The sequence below is a fragment of the Pan paniscus genome, chromosome 7 (assembly GCF_029289425.2).
Source record: "Pan paniscus chromosome 7, NHGRI_mPanPan1-v2.0_pri, whole genome shotgun sequence".
NCBI classification, from domain to species: domain Eukaryota; kingdom Metazoa; phylum Chordata; class Mammalia; order Primates; family Hominidae; genus Pan; species Pan paniscus.
In genome coordinates this window covers 6,041,104-6,057,846 of record NC_073256.2, presented here as the reverse complement: position 1 = coordinate 6,057,846, position 16,743 = coordinate 6,041,104, and positions in this window count along the sequence as shown.

The following is a 16,743-nucleotide window of genomic DNA, read 5'->3' as shown; positions in this document are numbered from 1 at the left end:
TAGCGGTGTAGATATTTCCATGTTTATAGAGATAGCGGTGTAGGTATTTCCATGTTTATAGACATAGCGGTGTAGATATTTCCATGTTTATATAGATGGCGTTGTAGATATTTCCATGTTTATACCGATAGATGTGTTGGTATTTCCACGTTGATACAGATAGCGATGTAGATATTTCCATGTTTATACAGCTCGCGGTGCAGGTATTTATATCTTTATACAGATGGCATTGTAGATATTTCCTTATTCACACAGATGGCGGTGTAGATGTTTCCATGTTTATACAGATGGCGGAGTAGTTATTTCCTTGTTTATGGAGATGGCAGTGTAGATATTTTCATGTTTATAGAGATGGCGGTGTAGATATTTTCATGTTTATAGAGATAGCAGTGTAGATATTTTCATGTTTATGCAGATGGCTGTGTAGATATTTCCATGTGTATATAGATGGCATTGTAGATATTTCCATGTTTATACTGATGACTGTAGAGGTATTTCCATGTTTTACCGATGGCTCTGCAGATATTTCCATGTTTATAGAGATAGTGGTGTAGATATTTCCATGTTTGTACAGATGGCGTTGTTGATATATCCATCAATACACAGATGGCCGTGTAAATATTTCCATGTTTATACAGATGGCAGCGTAGATATTTCCATGGGCATGCAGATGGCGGTGTAGATATTTCCATGTTTATACAGAGAGCGGTGTAGATATTTCCATGTTTTCACAGATGGTGGTGTAGATATTTCCGTGTTTATACACATGGCGGAGTAGACACTTCCATCTTTATGGAGATGGCAGTGTAGATATTTTCATGTTTATAGAGATGGCGGTGTAGATATTTCCATATTTGTAGAGATAGCGGTGTAGATATTTCCATCTTTCTACAGATGGCAGTGTAGATATTTCCATGTTAATACAGATGGCGGTGTAGATATTTCCATACTTATAGAGATGTCTGTGTAGATATTTCCATGTGTATACAGATGGTATTGTAGGTATCTCCATGTTTATACAGATGGTGGTGTAGATATTTCCATGTTTATTCAGATGACTGTGTAGATATTTCCATGTTTTACAGATGGCAGTGTAGATATTTCAATGTTTATAGATATGGCGCTGTAGATATTTCCATGTTTATACAGATCGCGGTGTAGGTATTTCCATGTTTATACAGATAGCGGTGTAGATATTTCCATGTTTTTACAGATATCGGTGTAGATATTTCCATGTTTACACAGATTGCGGTGTAGATATTTCCATCTTTCTACAGATGGCATTGTAGATATTTCCATGTTTATGCAGATGGCGGTGTAGATATTTCCATGTTTGTATAGATGGTAGTGTAGATATTACCATGTTTATACAGATAGCGGTGTAGATATTTCCATGTTTATACAGATCGTGGTGAAGATATTTCCATGTTTATACAGATCGCGGAGTAGATATTTCCATGTTTATACAGATCGCTGTGTAGATATTTCCATGTTTATACAGATAGCGGTGTAGATATTTCCATGTTTATACAGATAGCGGTGTAGATATTTCCATGTTTATAGAGATAGCGGTGTAGGTATTTCCATGTTTATAGGCATAGCAGTGTAGATATTTCCATGTTTATATAGATGGCGTTGTAGATATTTCCATGTTTATACCGATAGATGTGTTGGTATTTCCACGTTTATACAGATAGCGATGTAGATATTTCCATGTTTATACATCTCGCGGTGCAGATATTTATATCTTTATACAGATGGCATTATAGATATTTCCTTATTCACACAGTTGGCGGTGTAGATGTTTCCATGTTTATACAGATGGCGGAGTAGTTAGTTCCATGTTTATGGAGATGGCAGTGTAGATATTTACATGTTTATACAGATGGCTGTGTAGATATTTCCATGTGTATACAGTTGGCATTGTAGATATTTCCATGTTTATACAGATGACTGTAGAGGTATTTCCATGTTTTACAGATGGCTGTGCAGTTACTTCCATGTTTATAGAGATAGCGGTGTAGATATTTCCATGTTTGTACAGATGGCGATGTTGATATTTCCATCTATACACAGATGGCCGTGTAGATATTTCCATGTTTATACAGATGGCAGCGTAGATATTTCCATGGACATGCAGATGGCGGTGTAGATATTTCCATGTTTATACAGATAGCGGTGTAGATATTTCCATGTTTTCACAGATGGTGGTGTAGATATTTCCGTGTTTATACACATGGCGGAGTAGATACTTCCATCTTTATGGAGATGGCAGTGTAGATATTTTCATGTTTACATAGATGGCGGTGTAGATATTTCCATATTTATAGAGATAGCGGTGTAGATAATTCCATCTTTCTACAGATGGCAGTGAAGATATTTCCATGTTTATACAGATGGCGGTGTAGATATTTCCATACTTATACAGATGTCTGAGTAGATATTTCCATGTGTATACAGATGGTATTGTAGGTATTTCCATGTTTATACAGATGGTGGTGTAGATATTTCAATGTTTATTCAGATGACTGTGCAGATATTTCCATGTTTTTACAGATGGCAGTGTAGATATTTCAATGTTTATAGAGATGGCGCTGTAGATATTCCATGTTTATACAGATCGCGGTGTAGATATTTCCATGTTTATACAGATAGCGGTGTAGATATTTCCATGTTTTTACAGATAACGGTGTAGATATTTCCATGTTTACACAGATTGCGGTGTAGATATTTCCATCTTTCTACAGATGGCATTGTAGATATTTCCATGTTTATGCAGATGGCGGTGTAGATACTTCCATGTTTATATAGATGGTGGTGTAGATATTACCATGTTTATACAGATAGCGGTGTAGATATTTCTATGTTTATACAGACCGTGGTGAAGATATTTCCATGTTTATACAGATCGCGGTGTAGATATTTCCATGTTTATACAGATCGCTGTGCAGATATTTCCATGTTTATACAGATAGCGGTGTAGATATTTCCATGTTTATACAGATAGCGGTGTAGATATTTCCATGTTTATAGAGATAGCGGTGTAGGTATTTCCATGTTTATAGACGTAGCGGTGTAGATATTTCCATGTTTATATAGATGGCGTTGTAACTATTTCCATGTTTATACCGATAGATGTGTTGGTATTTCCACGTTTATACAGATAGCGATGTAGATATTTCCATGTTTATACAGCTCGCGGTGCAGATATTTATATCTTTATACTGATGGCATTGTAGATATTTCCTTATTCACACAGATGGCGGTGTAGATGTTTCCATGTTTATACAGATGGCGGAGTAGTTAGTTCCATGTTTATGGAGATGGCAGTGTAGATATTTTCATGTTTATAGAGATGGCGGTGTAGATATTTCCATGTTTATAGAGATAGCAGTGTAGATATTTACATGTTTATACAGATGGCTGTGTAGATATTTCCATGTGTATACAGATGGCAATGTAGATATTTCCATGTTTATACAGATGACTGAAGAGGTATTTCCATGTTTTACCGATGGCTCTGCAGATATTTCCATGTTAATAGAGATAGCGGTGTGGATATTTCCATGTTTGTACAGATGGCGTTGTTGATATTTCCATCTATACACAGATGGCCGTGTAGATAATTCCATGTTTATACAGATGGCAGCGTAGATATTTCCATGGTCATGCAGATGGCGGTGTAGATATTTCCATGTTTATACAGATAGCGGTGTAGATATTTCCATGTTTTCACAGATGGTGGTGTAGATATTTCCGTATTTATACACACGGCGGAGTAGATACTTCCATCTTTATGGAGATGGCAGTGTACATATTTTCATGTTCATAGAGATGGCGGTGTAGATATTTCCATATTTATAGAGATAGCGGTGTAGATAATTCCATCTTTCTACAGATGGCAGTGTAGCTATTTCCATGTTTATACAGATGGCGGTGTAGATATTTCCATACTTATACAGATGTCTGTGTAGATATTTCCATGTGTATACAGACGGTATTGTAGGTATTTCCATGTTTATATAGATGGTGGTGTAGATATTTCCATGTTTATTCAGATGACTGTGTAGATATTTCCATGTTTTAACAGATGGAAGTGTAGATATTTCAATGCTTATAGAGATGGCGCTGTATATATTTCCATGTTTATACAGATCACAGTGTAGATATTTCCATGTTTATACAGATAGCGGTGTAGATATTTCCATGTTTTTTCAGATAACGGTGTAGATATTTCCATGTTTACACAGATTGCGGTGTAGATATTTCCATCTTTCTACAGATGGCATTGTAGATATTTCCATGTTTATGCAGATGGCGGTGTAGATATTTCCATGTTTACATAGATGGTGGTGTAGATATTACCATGTTTATACAGATAGCGGTGTAGATATTTCCATGTTTATACAGATCGTGGTGAAGATATTTCCATGTTTATACAGATCGCGGTGTAGATATTTCCATGTTTATACAGATAGCGGTGTATGTATTTCCATGTTTTTACAGATAACGGTGTAGATATTTCCATGTTTACACAGATTGCGGTGTAGATATTTCCATCTTTCTACAGATGGCATTGTAGATATTTCCATGTTTATACAGATAGCGGTGTAGATATTTCTATGTTTATAGAGATGGTGGTGTAGGTATTTCCATGTTTATAGACATAGCGGTGTAGATATTTCCATGTTTATATAGATGGCGTTGTACATATTTCCATGTTTATACCGATAGATGTTTTGGTATTTCCACGTTTATACAGATAGTGATGTAGATATTTCCATGTTTATACAGCTCGCGGTGCAGATATTTATATCTTTGTTCAGATGGCATTGTAGATATTTCCTTATTCACACAGATGGCGGTGTAGATGTTTCCATGTTTATACAGATGGCGGAGTTGTTAGTTCCATGTTTATGGAGATGGCAGTGTAGATATTTTCATGTTTATAGAGATGGCGGTGTAGATATTTTCATATTTATAGAGATAGCAGTGTAGATATTTACATGTTTATACAGGTGGCTGTGTAGATATTTCCATGTGTATACAGATGGCATTGTAGATATTTCTATGTTTATACAGATGACTGTAGAGTTATTTCCATGTTTTACAGATGGCTGTGCAGATATTTCTATGTTTATAGGGATAGCGGTGTAGATATATCCATGTTTGTAGAGATGGCGTTGTTGATATTTCCATCTATACACAGATGGCCATGTAGATATTTCCATGTTTATACAGATGGCAGCGTAGATATTTCCATGGACATGCAGATGGCGGTGTAGATATTTCCATGTTTATAAAGATAGCGGTGAAGATATTTCCATGTTTTCACAGATGGTGGTGTAGATATTTCCGTGTTTATACACATGGCAGAGTAGATATTTCCATCTTTATGGAGATGGCAGTGTAGATATTTTCATGTTTATAGAGAAGGCGGTGTAGATATTTCCATATTTATAGAGATAACGGTGTAGATAATTCCATCTTTCTACAGATGGCAGTGTAGATATTTCCATGTTTATACAGATGGCGGTGTAGATATTTCCATACTTATACAGATGTCTGTGTAGATATTTCCATGTGTATACAGATGGTATTGTAGGTATTTCCATGTTTATACAGATGGTGGTGTAGATATTTCCATGTTTATTCAGATGACTGTGTAGATATTTCCATGTTTTTACAGATGGCAGTGTAGATATTTCAATGTTCGTAGACATGGCGCTGTAGATATTTCCATGTTTATACAGATCGCAGTGTAGTTATTTCCATGCTTATACAGATAGCGGTGTAGATATGTCCATGTTTTTACAGATAACGGTGTAGATATTTCCATGTTTACACAGATTGCGGTGTAGATACTTCCATGTTTATATAGATGTTGGTGTAGATATTACCATGTTTATACAGATAGCGGTGTAGATATTTCCATCTTTCTACAAATCGTGGTGAAGATATTTCCATGTTTATACAGATCGCGGTGTAGATATTTCCATGTTTATACAGATAGCGTTGTAGATATTTCCATGTTTATACAGATAGCGATGTAGATATTTCCATGTTTATACAGCTCGTGGTGCAGATAATAATATCTTTATACAGATGGCATTGTAGATATTTCCATATTCACACAGATGGCGGTGTAGATGTTTCCATGTTTATACAGATGGCGGACTAGTTAGTTCCATGTTTATGGAGATGGCAGTGTAGATATTTTCATGTTTATAGAGATGGCGGTGTAGATATTTCCATGTTTATAGAGATAGCAGTGTAGATATTTACATGTTTATACATATGGCTGAGTAGATATTTCCATGTGTATACAGATGGCATTGTAGATATTTCCATGTTTATACAGATGACTGTAGAGTTATTTCCATGTTTTACAGATGGCTGTGCAGATATTTCCATGTTTATAGGGATAGCGGTGTAGATATTTCCATGTTTATAGAGATGGCGCTGTAGATATTTCCATGTTTATACAGATTGCGGTGTAGATATTTCCATGTTTATACAGATAGCGATGTAGATATTTCCATGTTTTTACAGATATAGGTGTAGATATTTCCATGTTTACACAGATTGCGGTGTAGATATTTCCATCTTTCTACAGATGGCATTGTAGATATTTCCATGTTTATGCACATGGCGGTGTAGATATTTCCATGTTTACATAGATGGTGGTGTAGATATTACCATGTTTATACAGATAGCGGTGTAGATATTTCCATGTTTATACAGATCGTGGTGAAGATATTTCCATGCTTATACAGATCGCGGTGTAGATATTTCCATGTTTATACAGATCGCAGTGTAGATATTTCCATGTTTATACAGATAGCGGTGTAGATATTTCCATGTTTTCACAGATAACGGTGTAGATATTTCCATGTTTACACAGATTGCGGTGTAGATATTTCCATCTTTCTACAGATGGCATTGTAGATATTTCCATGTTTATGCAGATGGCGGTGTAGATACTTCCATGTTTATATAGATTGTGGTGTAGATATTACCATGTTTATACAGATAACGGTGTAGATATTTCCATGTTTATACAAATCGTGGTGAAGTTATTTCCATGTTTATACAGATCGCGGTGTAGATATTTCCATGTTTATAGAGATAGCGGTGTGGGTATTTCCATGTTTATAGACATAGCGGTGTAGATATTTACATGTTTATAGAGATAGCGGTGTGGGTATTTCCATGTTTATAGACATAGCGGTGTAGATATTTCCATGTTTATATAGATGGCGTTGTAGATATTGCCATGTTTATACCGATAGATGTGTTGGTATTTCAACGTTTATACAGATAGCGATGTAGATATTTCCATGTTTATACAGCTCGCGTTGTAGATATTTATATCTTTATACAGATGGCATTGTAGATATTTCCTTATTCACACAGATGGCGGTGTAGATGTTTCCATGTTTATACAGATGGCGGAGTAGTTAGTTCCATGTTTATGGAGATGGCATTGTAGATATTTTCATGTTTATAGAGATGGCGGTGTAGATATTTCCATGTTTATAGAGATAGCAGTGTAGATATTTACATGTTTATACAGATGGCTGTGTAGATATTTCCATGTGTATACAGATGGCATTGTAGATATTTCCATGTTTATACAGATGACTATAGAGTTATTTCCATGTTTTACAAATGGCTGTGCAGATATTTCCATGTTTATAGAGATAGCGGTGTAGATATTTCCATCTTTCTACAGATGGCAGTGTAGATATTTCCATGTTTATACAGATGGAGGTGTAGATATTTCCATACTTATACAGATGTCTGTGTATATATATCCATGTGTATACAGATGGTATTGTAGGTATTTCCATGTTTATAGAGATAGCGGTGTAGATATTTCCATGTTTTCACAGATGGTGCTGTAGATATTTCCGTGTTTATACACATGGCGGAGTAGATACTTCCATTTTTATGGACATGGCAGTGTAGATATTTTCATGTTTATAGAGATGGCGGTGTAGATATTTCCATATTTATAGAGATAGCGGTGTAGATATTTCCATTTTCTACAGATGGCAGTGTAGATATTTCCATGTTTATACAGATGGCGGTGTAGATATTTCCATACTTATACAGATGTCTGTGTATATATATCAATGTGTATACAGATGGTATTGTAGGTATTTCCATGTTTATACAGATGGTGGTGTAGATATTTCCATGTTTATTCAGATGACTGTGTAGATATTTCCATGTTTTTACAGATGGCAGTGCAGATATTTCAATGTTTATAGAGATGGCGCTGTAGATATTTCCATGTTTATACAGATCGCGGTGCAGATATTTCCATGTTTATACAGATAGCGTTGTAGATATTTCCATGTTTATACATATAGCGGTGAAGATATTTCCATGTTTTTACTGATATCGGTGTAGATATTTCCATGTTTACACAGATTGCGGTGTAGGTATTTCCATCTTTCTACAGATGGCATTGTAGATATTTACATGTTTATGCAGATGGCGGTGTAGATATGTCCATGTTTATATAGATGGTGGTGTAGATATTACCATGTTTATACAGATAGCGGTGTAGATATTTCCATGTTTATACAGATCGTGGTGAATATATTTCCATGATTATACAGATCGCGGTGTAGATATTTCCATGTTTATACAGATCGCGGTGTAGATATTTCCATGTTTATACAGATAGCGGTGTAGATATTTCCATGTTTATAGAGATAGCGGTGTAGGTATTTCCATGTTTATAGACATAGCGGTGTAGATATTTCCATGTTTATATAGATGGCGTTGTAGATATTTCCATGTTTATACCGATAGATGTGTTGGTATTTCCACGTTTATACAGATAGCGATGTAGATATTTCCATGTTTATAGAGATAGCAGTGTAGATATTTACATGTTTATACAGATGGCTGTGTAGATATTTCCACGTGTATACAGATGGCATTGTAGATATTTCCACGTTTATACAGATGACTGTAGATGTATTTCCATGTTTTACAGATGGCTGTGCAGATATTTCCATGTTTATAGAGATAGCGGTGTAGATATTTCCATGTTTGTACAGATGGCGTTGTTGACATTTCCATCTATACACAGATGGCCGTGTAGATATTTCCATGTTTATACAGATGGCAGCGTAGATATTTCCATGGACATGCAGATGGCGGTGTAGATATTTCCATGTTTATACAGATCGCGGTGAAGATATTTCCATGTTTTCACAGATGGTGGTGTAGATATTTCCGTGTTTATACACATGGCGGAGTAGATACTTCCATCTTTATGGAGATGGCAGTGTAGATATTTTCATGTTTATAGAGATGGCAGTGTAGATATTTCCATGTTTATAGAGATAGCAGTGTAGATATTTACATGTTTACACAGATGGCTGTGTAGATATTTCCATGTGTACACAGATGGCATTGTAGATATTTCCATGTTTATACAGATGACTGTAGAGGTATTTCCATGTTTTACAGATGGCTGTGCAGATATTTCCATGTTTATAGAGATAGCAGTGTAGATATTTCCTTGTTTGTACAAATGGCGATGTTGATATTTCCATCTATACACAGATGGCCGTGTAGATATTTCCATGTTTATACAGATAGTGGTGTAGATATTTCCATGTTTTCACAGATGGTGGTGTAGATATTTCCGTGTTTATACACATGGCGGAGTAGATACTTCCAACTATATGGAGATGGCAGTGTAGATATTTTCATGTTCATAGAGATGGCGGTGGAGATATTTCCATATTTATAGAGATAGCGGTGTAGATAATTCCATATTTCTACAGATGGCAGTGTAGATATTTCCATGTTTATACAGATGGCGGTGTAGATATTTCCATACTTATACAGATGTCTGTGTAGATATTTCCATGTGTATACAGATGGTATTGTAGGTATGTCCAGGTTTATACAGATGGTGGTGTAGATATTTCCATGTTTATTCAGATGACTGTGTAGATATTTCCATGTTTTTACAGATGGCAGTGTAGATATTTCAATGTTTATAGAGATGGCGCTGTAGATATTTCCATGTTTATACAGATCGCGGTGTAGATATTTCCATGTTTTTACAGATATCGGTGTAGATATTTCCATGTTTACACAGATTGCGGTGTAGATATTTCCATCTTTCTGCAGATGGCATTGTAGATATTTCCATGTTTATGCAGATGGCGGTGTAAATATTTCCATGTTTATATAGATGGTGGTGTAGATATTACCATGTTTATACAGATAGCGGTGTAGTTATTTCCATGTTTATACAGATCGTGGTGAAGATATTTCCATGTTTTTACAGATCGCGGTGTAGATATTTCCATGTTTATACAGATCGCGGTGTAGATATTTCCATGTTTATACAGATAGCGGTGTAGATATTTCCATGTTTATACAGATAGCGGTGTAGATATTTCCATGTTTATAGAGATTGCGGTGTAGGTATTTCCATGTTTATAGACATAGCGGTGTAGATATTTCCATGTTTATATAGATGGCGTTGTAGATATTTCCATGTTTATACCGATAGATGTGTTGGTATTTCCACGTTTATACAGATAGCGATGTAGATATTTCCATGTTTATACAGCTCGCGGTGCAGATATTTATATCTTTATACAGATGGCATTGTAGATATTTCCTTATTCACACAGATGGCGGTGTAGATGTTTCCATGTTTATACAGATAGCGGAGTAGTTAGTTCCATGTTTATGGAGATGGCAGTGTAGATATTTTCATGTTTATAGAGATGGCGGTGTAGATATTTCCATGTTTATAGAGATAGCAGTGTAGATATTTACGTTTATACAGATGACTGTGTAGATATTTCCATGTGTATACAGAAGGCATTGTAGATATTTCCATGTTTATACAGATGACTATAGAGGTATTTCCATGTTTTTCAGATGGCTGTGCAGATATTTCCATGTTTATAGAGATAGCGGTGTAGATATTTCCAGGTTTTTAGAGATGGCGCTGTTGATATTTCCATCTATACACAGATGACCAAGTAGATATTTCCATGTTTATACAAATGGCAGCGTAGATATTTCCATGGACATGCAGATGGCGGTATAGATATTTCCATGTTTATACAGATAGTGGTGTAGATATTTCCATGTATTCACAGATGGTGGTGTAGATATTTCCGTGTTTATACACATGGCGGAGTAGATACTTCCATCTTTATGGAGATGGCAGTGTAGATATTTTCATGTTTATAGAGATGGCGGTGTAGATATTTCCATATTTATAGAGATAGCGGTGTAGATATTTCCATCTTTCTACAGATGGCAGTGTAGATATTTCCATGTTTATACAGATGGCGGTGTAGATATTTCCATACTTATAGAGTTGTCTGTGTAGATATTTCCATGTGTATACAGATGGTATTGTAGGTATTTCCATGTTTATACAGATGGTGGTGTAGTTATTTCCATGTTTATTCAGATGACTGTGTACATATTTCCATGTTTTACAGATGGCAGTGTAGATATTTCAATGTTTATAGAGATGGCGCTGTAGATATTTCCATGTTTATACAGATTGCGGTGTAGATATTTCCTTGTTTATACAGATCGTGTTGAAGATATTTCCATGTTTATACAGATCGCGGTGTAGATATTTCCATGTTTATACAGATCGCGGTGTAGATATTTCCATGTTTATACAGATAGCGGTGTAGATATTTCCATGTTTATACAGATAGCGGTGTAGATATTTCCATGTTTATAGAGATAGCGGTGTAGGTATTTCCATGTTTATAGACATAGCGGTGTAGATATTTCCATGTTTATATAGATGGCGTTGTAGATATTTCCATGTTTATACCGATAGATGTGTTGGTATTTCCACGTTTATACAGATAGCGATGTAGATATTTCCATGTTTATACAGCTCGCCGTGCAGATATTTATATCTTTATACAGATGGCATTGTAGATATTTCCTTATTCACACAGATGGCGGTGTAGATGTTTCCATGTTTATACATATGGCGGAGTAGTTAGTTCCATGTTTATGGAGATGGCAGTGTAGATATTTTCATGTTTATAGAGATGGCGGTGTAGATATTTCCATGTTTATAGAGATAGCAGTGTGGATATTTACATGTTTATACAGATGGCTGTGTAGATATTTCCATGTGTATACAGATGGCATTGTAGATATTTCCATGTTTATACAGATGACTATAGAAGTATTTCCATGTTTTACAGATGGCTGTGCAGATATTTCCATGTTTATAGAGATAGCGGTGTAGATATTTCCATGTTTGTAGAGATGGCGTTGTTGATATTTCCATCTACACACATGGCCATGTAGATATTTCCATGTTTATACAAATGACAGCGTAGATATTTCCGTGGACATGCAGATGGCGTTGTAGATATTTCCATGTTTATACAGATAGCGGTGTAGATATTTCCATGTATTCACAGATGGTGGTGTAGATATTTCCGTGTTTATACACATGGCGGAGTAGATACTTCCATCTTTATGGAGATGGCAGTGTAGATATTTTCATGTTTATAGAGATGGCGGTGTAGATATTTCCATATTTATAGAGATAGCGGTGTAGATATTTCCATCTTTCTACAGATGGCAGTGTAGGTATTTCCATGTTTATACAGATGGCGGTGTAGATATTTCCATACTTATAGAGTTGTCTGTGTAGATATTTCCATGTGTATACAGATGGTATTGAAGATATTTCCATGTTTATACAGATGGTGGTGTAGATATTTCCATGTTTCTTCAGATGACTGTGTAGATATTTCCATGTTTTTACAGATTGCAGTGTAGATATTTAAATGTTTATATAGATGGCGCTGTAGATATTTCCATGTTTATACAGATCGCGGCGTAGATATTTCCATGTTTATACAGATAGCGGTGAAGATATTTCCATGTTTTTACTGATATCGGTGTAGATATTTCCATGTTTACACAGATTGCGGTGTAGATATTTCCATCTTTCTACAGATGGCATTGTAGATATTTAAATGTTTATGCAGATGGCGGTGTAGATATGTCCATGTTTATATAGATGGTGGTGTAGATATTACCATGTTTATACAGATAGCGGTGCAGATATTTCCATGTTTATACAGATCGTGGTGAATATATTTCCATGATTATACAGATCGCGGTGTAGATATTTCCATGTTTATACAGATCGCGGTGTAGTTATTTCCATGTTTATACAGATAGCGGTGTAGATATTTCCATGTTTATAGAGATAGCGGTGTAGGTATTTCCATGTTTATAGACATAGCGGTGTAGATATTTCCATGTTTATATAGATGGCGTTGTAGATATTTCCATGTTTATACCGATAGATGTGTTGGTATTTCCACGTTTATACAGATAGCGATGTAGATATTTCCATGTTTATAGAGATAGCAGTGTAGATATTTACATGTTTATACAGATGGCTGTGTAGATATTTCCACGTGTATACAGATGGCATTGTAGATATTTCCACGTTTATACAGATGACTGTAGATGTATTTCCATGTTTTACAGATGGCTGTGCAGATATTTCCATGTTTATAGAGATAGCGGTGTAGATATTTCCATGTTTGTACAGATGGCGTTGTTGACATTTCCATCTATACACAGATGGCCGTGTAGATATTTCCATGTTTATACAGATGGCAGCGTAGATATTTCCATGGACATGCAGATGGCGGTGTAGATATTTCCATGTTTATACACATCGCGGTGTAGATATTTCCATGTTTTCACAGATGGTGGTGTAGATATTTCCGTGTTTATACACATGGCGGAGTAGATACTTCCATCTTTATGGAGATGGCAGTGTATATATTTTCATGTTTATAGAGATGGCGGTGTAGATATTTCCCTGTTTATAGAGATAGCAGTGTAGATATTTACATGTTTACACTGATGGCTGTGTAGATATTTCCATGTGTATACAGATGGCATTGTAGATATTTCCATGTTTTTACAGATGACTGTAGAGGTATTTCCATGTTTTACAGATGGCTGTGCAGATATTTCCATGTTTATAGAGATAGCGGTGTAGATATTTCCTTGTTTGTACAAATGGCGATGTTGATATTTCCATCTATACACAGATGGCCGTGTAGATATTTCCATGTTTATACAGATAGTGGTGTAGATATTTCCATGTTTTCACAGATGGTGGTGTAGATATTTCCGTGTTTATACACATGGCGGAGTAGATACTTCCATCTATATGGAGATGGCAGTGTAGATATTTTCATGTGTATAGAGATGGCGGTGTAGATATTTCCATATTTATAGAGATAGCGGTGTAGATAATTCCATATTTCTACAGATGGCAGTGTAGATATTTCCATGTTTATACAGATGGCGGTGTAGATATTTCCATACTTATACAGATGTCTGTGTAGATATTTCCATGTGTATACAGATGGTATTGTAGGTATGTCCAGGTTTATACAGATGGTGGTGTAGATATTTCCATGTTTATTCAGATGACTGTGTAGATATTTCCATGTTTTTACAGATGGCAGTGTAGATATTTCAATGTTTATAGAGATGACGCTGTAGATATTTCCATGTTTATACAGATCGCGGTGTAGATATTTCCATGTTTTTACAGATATCGGTGTAGATATTAACATGTTTACACAGATTGCAGTGTAGATATTTCCATCTTTCTACAGATGGCATTGTAGATATTTCCATGTTTATGCAGATGGCGGTGTAGTTATTTCCATGTTTATACAGATGGTGGTGTAGATATTACCATGTTTATACAGATAGCGGTGTAGATATTTCCATGTTTATACAGATCGTGGTGAAGATATTTCCATGTTTATACAGATCGCGGTGTAGATATTTCCATGTTTATACAGATCGCGGTGTAGATATTTCCATGTTTATATAGATAGCGGTGTAGATATTTCCATGTTTATACAGATAGCGGTGTAGATATTTCCATGTTTATAGACATAGCGGTGTAGGTATTTCCATGTTTATAGACATAGCGGTGGAGATATTTCCATGTTTATATAGATGGCGTTGTAGATATTTCCATGATTATACCGATAGATGTGTTGGTATTTCCACGTTTATACAGATAGCGATGTAGATATTTCCATGTTTATACAGCTCGCGGTGCAGATATTTATATCTTTATACAGATGGCATTGTAGATATTTCCTTATTCACACAGATGGTGGTGTAGATGTTTCCATGTTTATACAGATAGCGGAGTCGTTAGTTCCATGTTTATGGAGATGGCAGTGTAGATATTTTCATGTTTATAGAGATGGCGGTGTAGATATTTCCATGTTTATAGAGATAGCAGTGTAGATATTTACATGTTTATACAGATGACTGTGTAGATATTTCCATGTGTATACAGATGGCATTGTAGATATTTCCATGTTTATACAGATGACTATAGAGGTATTTCCAGGTTTTTCAGATGGCTGTGCAGATATTTCCATGTTTATAGAGATAGCGGTGTAGATATTTCCATGTTTTTAGAGATGGCGCTGTTGATATTTCCATCTATACACAGATGGCCAAGTAGATATTTCCATGTTTATACAAATGGCAGCGTAGATATTTCCATGGACATGCAGATGGCGGTATAGATATTTCCATGTTTATACAGATAGCGGTGTAGATATTTCCATGTTTTCACAGATGGTGGTGTAGATATTTCCGTGTTTATACACATGGCGGAGTAGATACTTCCATCTTTATGGAGATTGCAGTGTAGATATTTTCATGTTTATAGAGATGGCGGTGTAGATATTTCCATATTTATAGAGATAGCGGTGTAGATATTTCCATCTTTCTACAGATGGCGGTGTAGATATTTCCATACTTATAGAGTTGTCTGTGAGGATATTTCCATGTGTATACAGATGGTATTGTAGGTATTTCCATGTTTATACAGATGGTGGTGTAGTTATTTCCATGTTTATTCAGATGACTGTGTACATATTTCCATGTTTTACAGATGGCAGTGAAGATATTTCAATGTTTATAGAGATGGCGCTGTAGATATTTCCATGTTTATACAGATTGCGGTGTAGATATTTCCATGTTTATACAGATCGTGTTGAAGATATTTCCATGTTTATACAGATCGCGGTGTAGATATTTCCATGTTTATACAGATCGCGGTGTAGATATTTCCATGTTTATACAGATAGCGGTGTAGATATTTCCATGTTTATACAGATAGCGGTGTAGATATTTCCATGTTTATAGAGATAGCGGTGTAGGTATTTCCATGTTTATAGACATAGCGGTGTAGATATTTCCATGTTTATATAGATGGCGTTGTAGATATTTCCATGTTTATACCGATAGATGTGGTGGTATTTCCACGTTTATACAGATAGCGATGTAGATATTTCCATGTTTATACAGCTCGCCATGCAGATATTTATATCTTTATACAGATGGCATTGTAGATATTTCCTTATTCACACAGATGGCGGTGTAGATGTTTCCATGTTTATACAGATGGCGGAGTAGTTAGTTCCATGTTTATGGAGATGGCAGTGTAGATATTTTCATGTTTATAGAGATGGCGGTGTAGATATTTCCATGTATATAGAGATAGCAGTGTGGATATTTACATGTTTATACAGATAGCTGTGTAGATATTTCCATGTGTATACAGATGGCATTGTAGATATTTCCATGTTTATACAGATGACTATAGAAGTATTTCCATGTTTTACA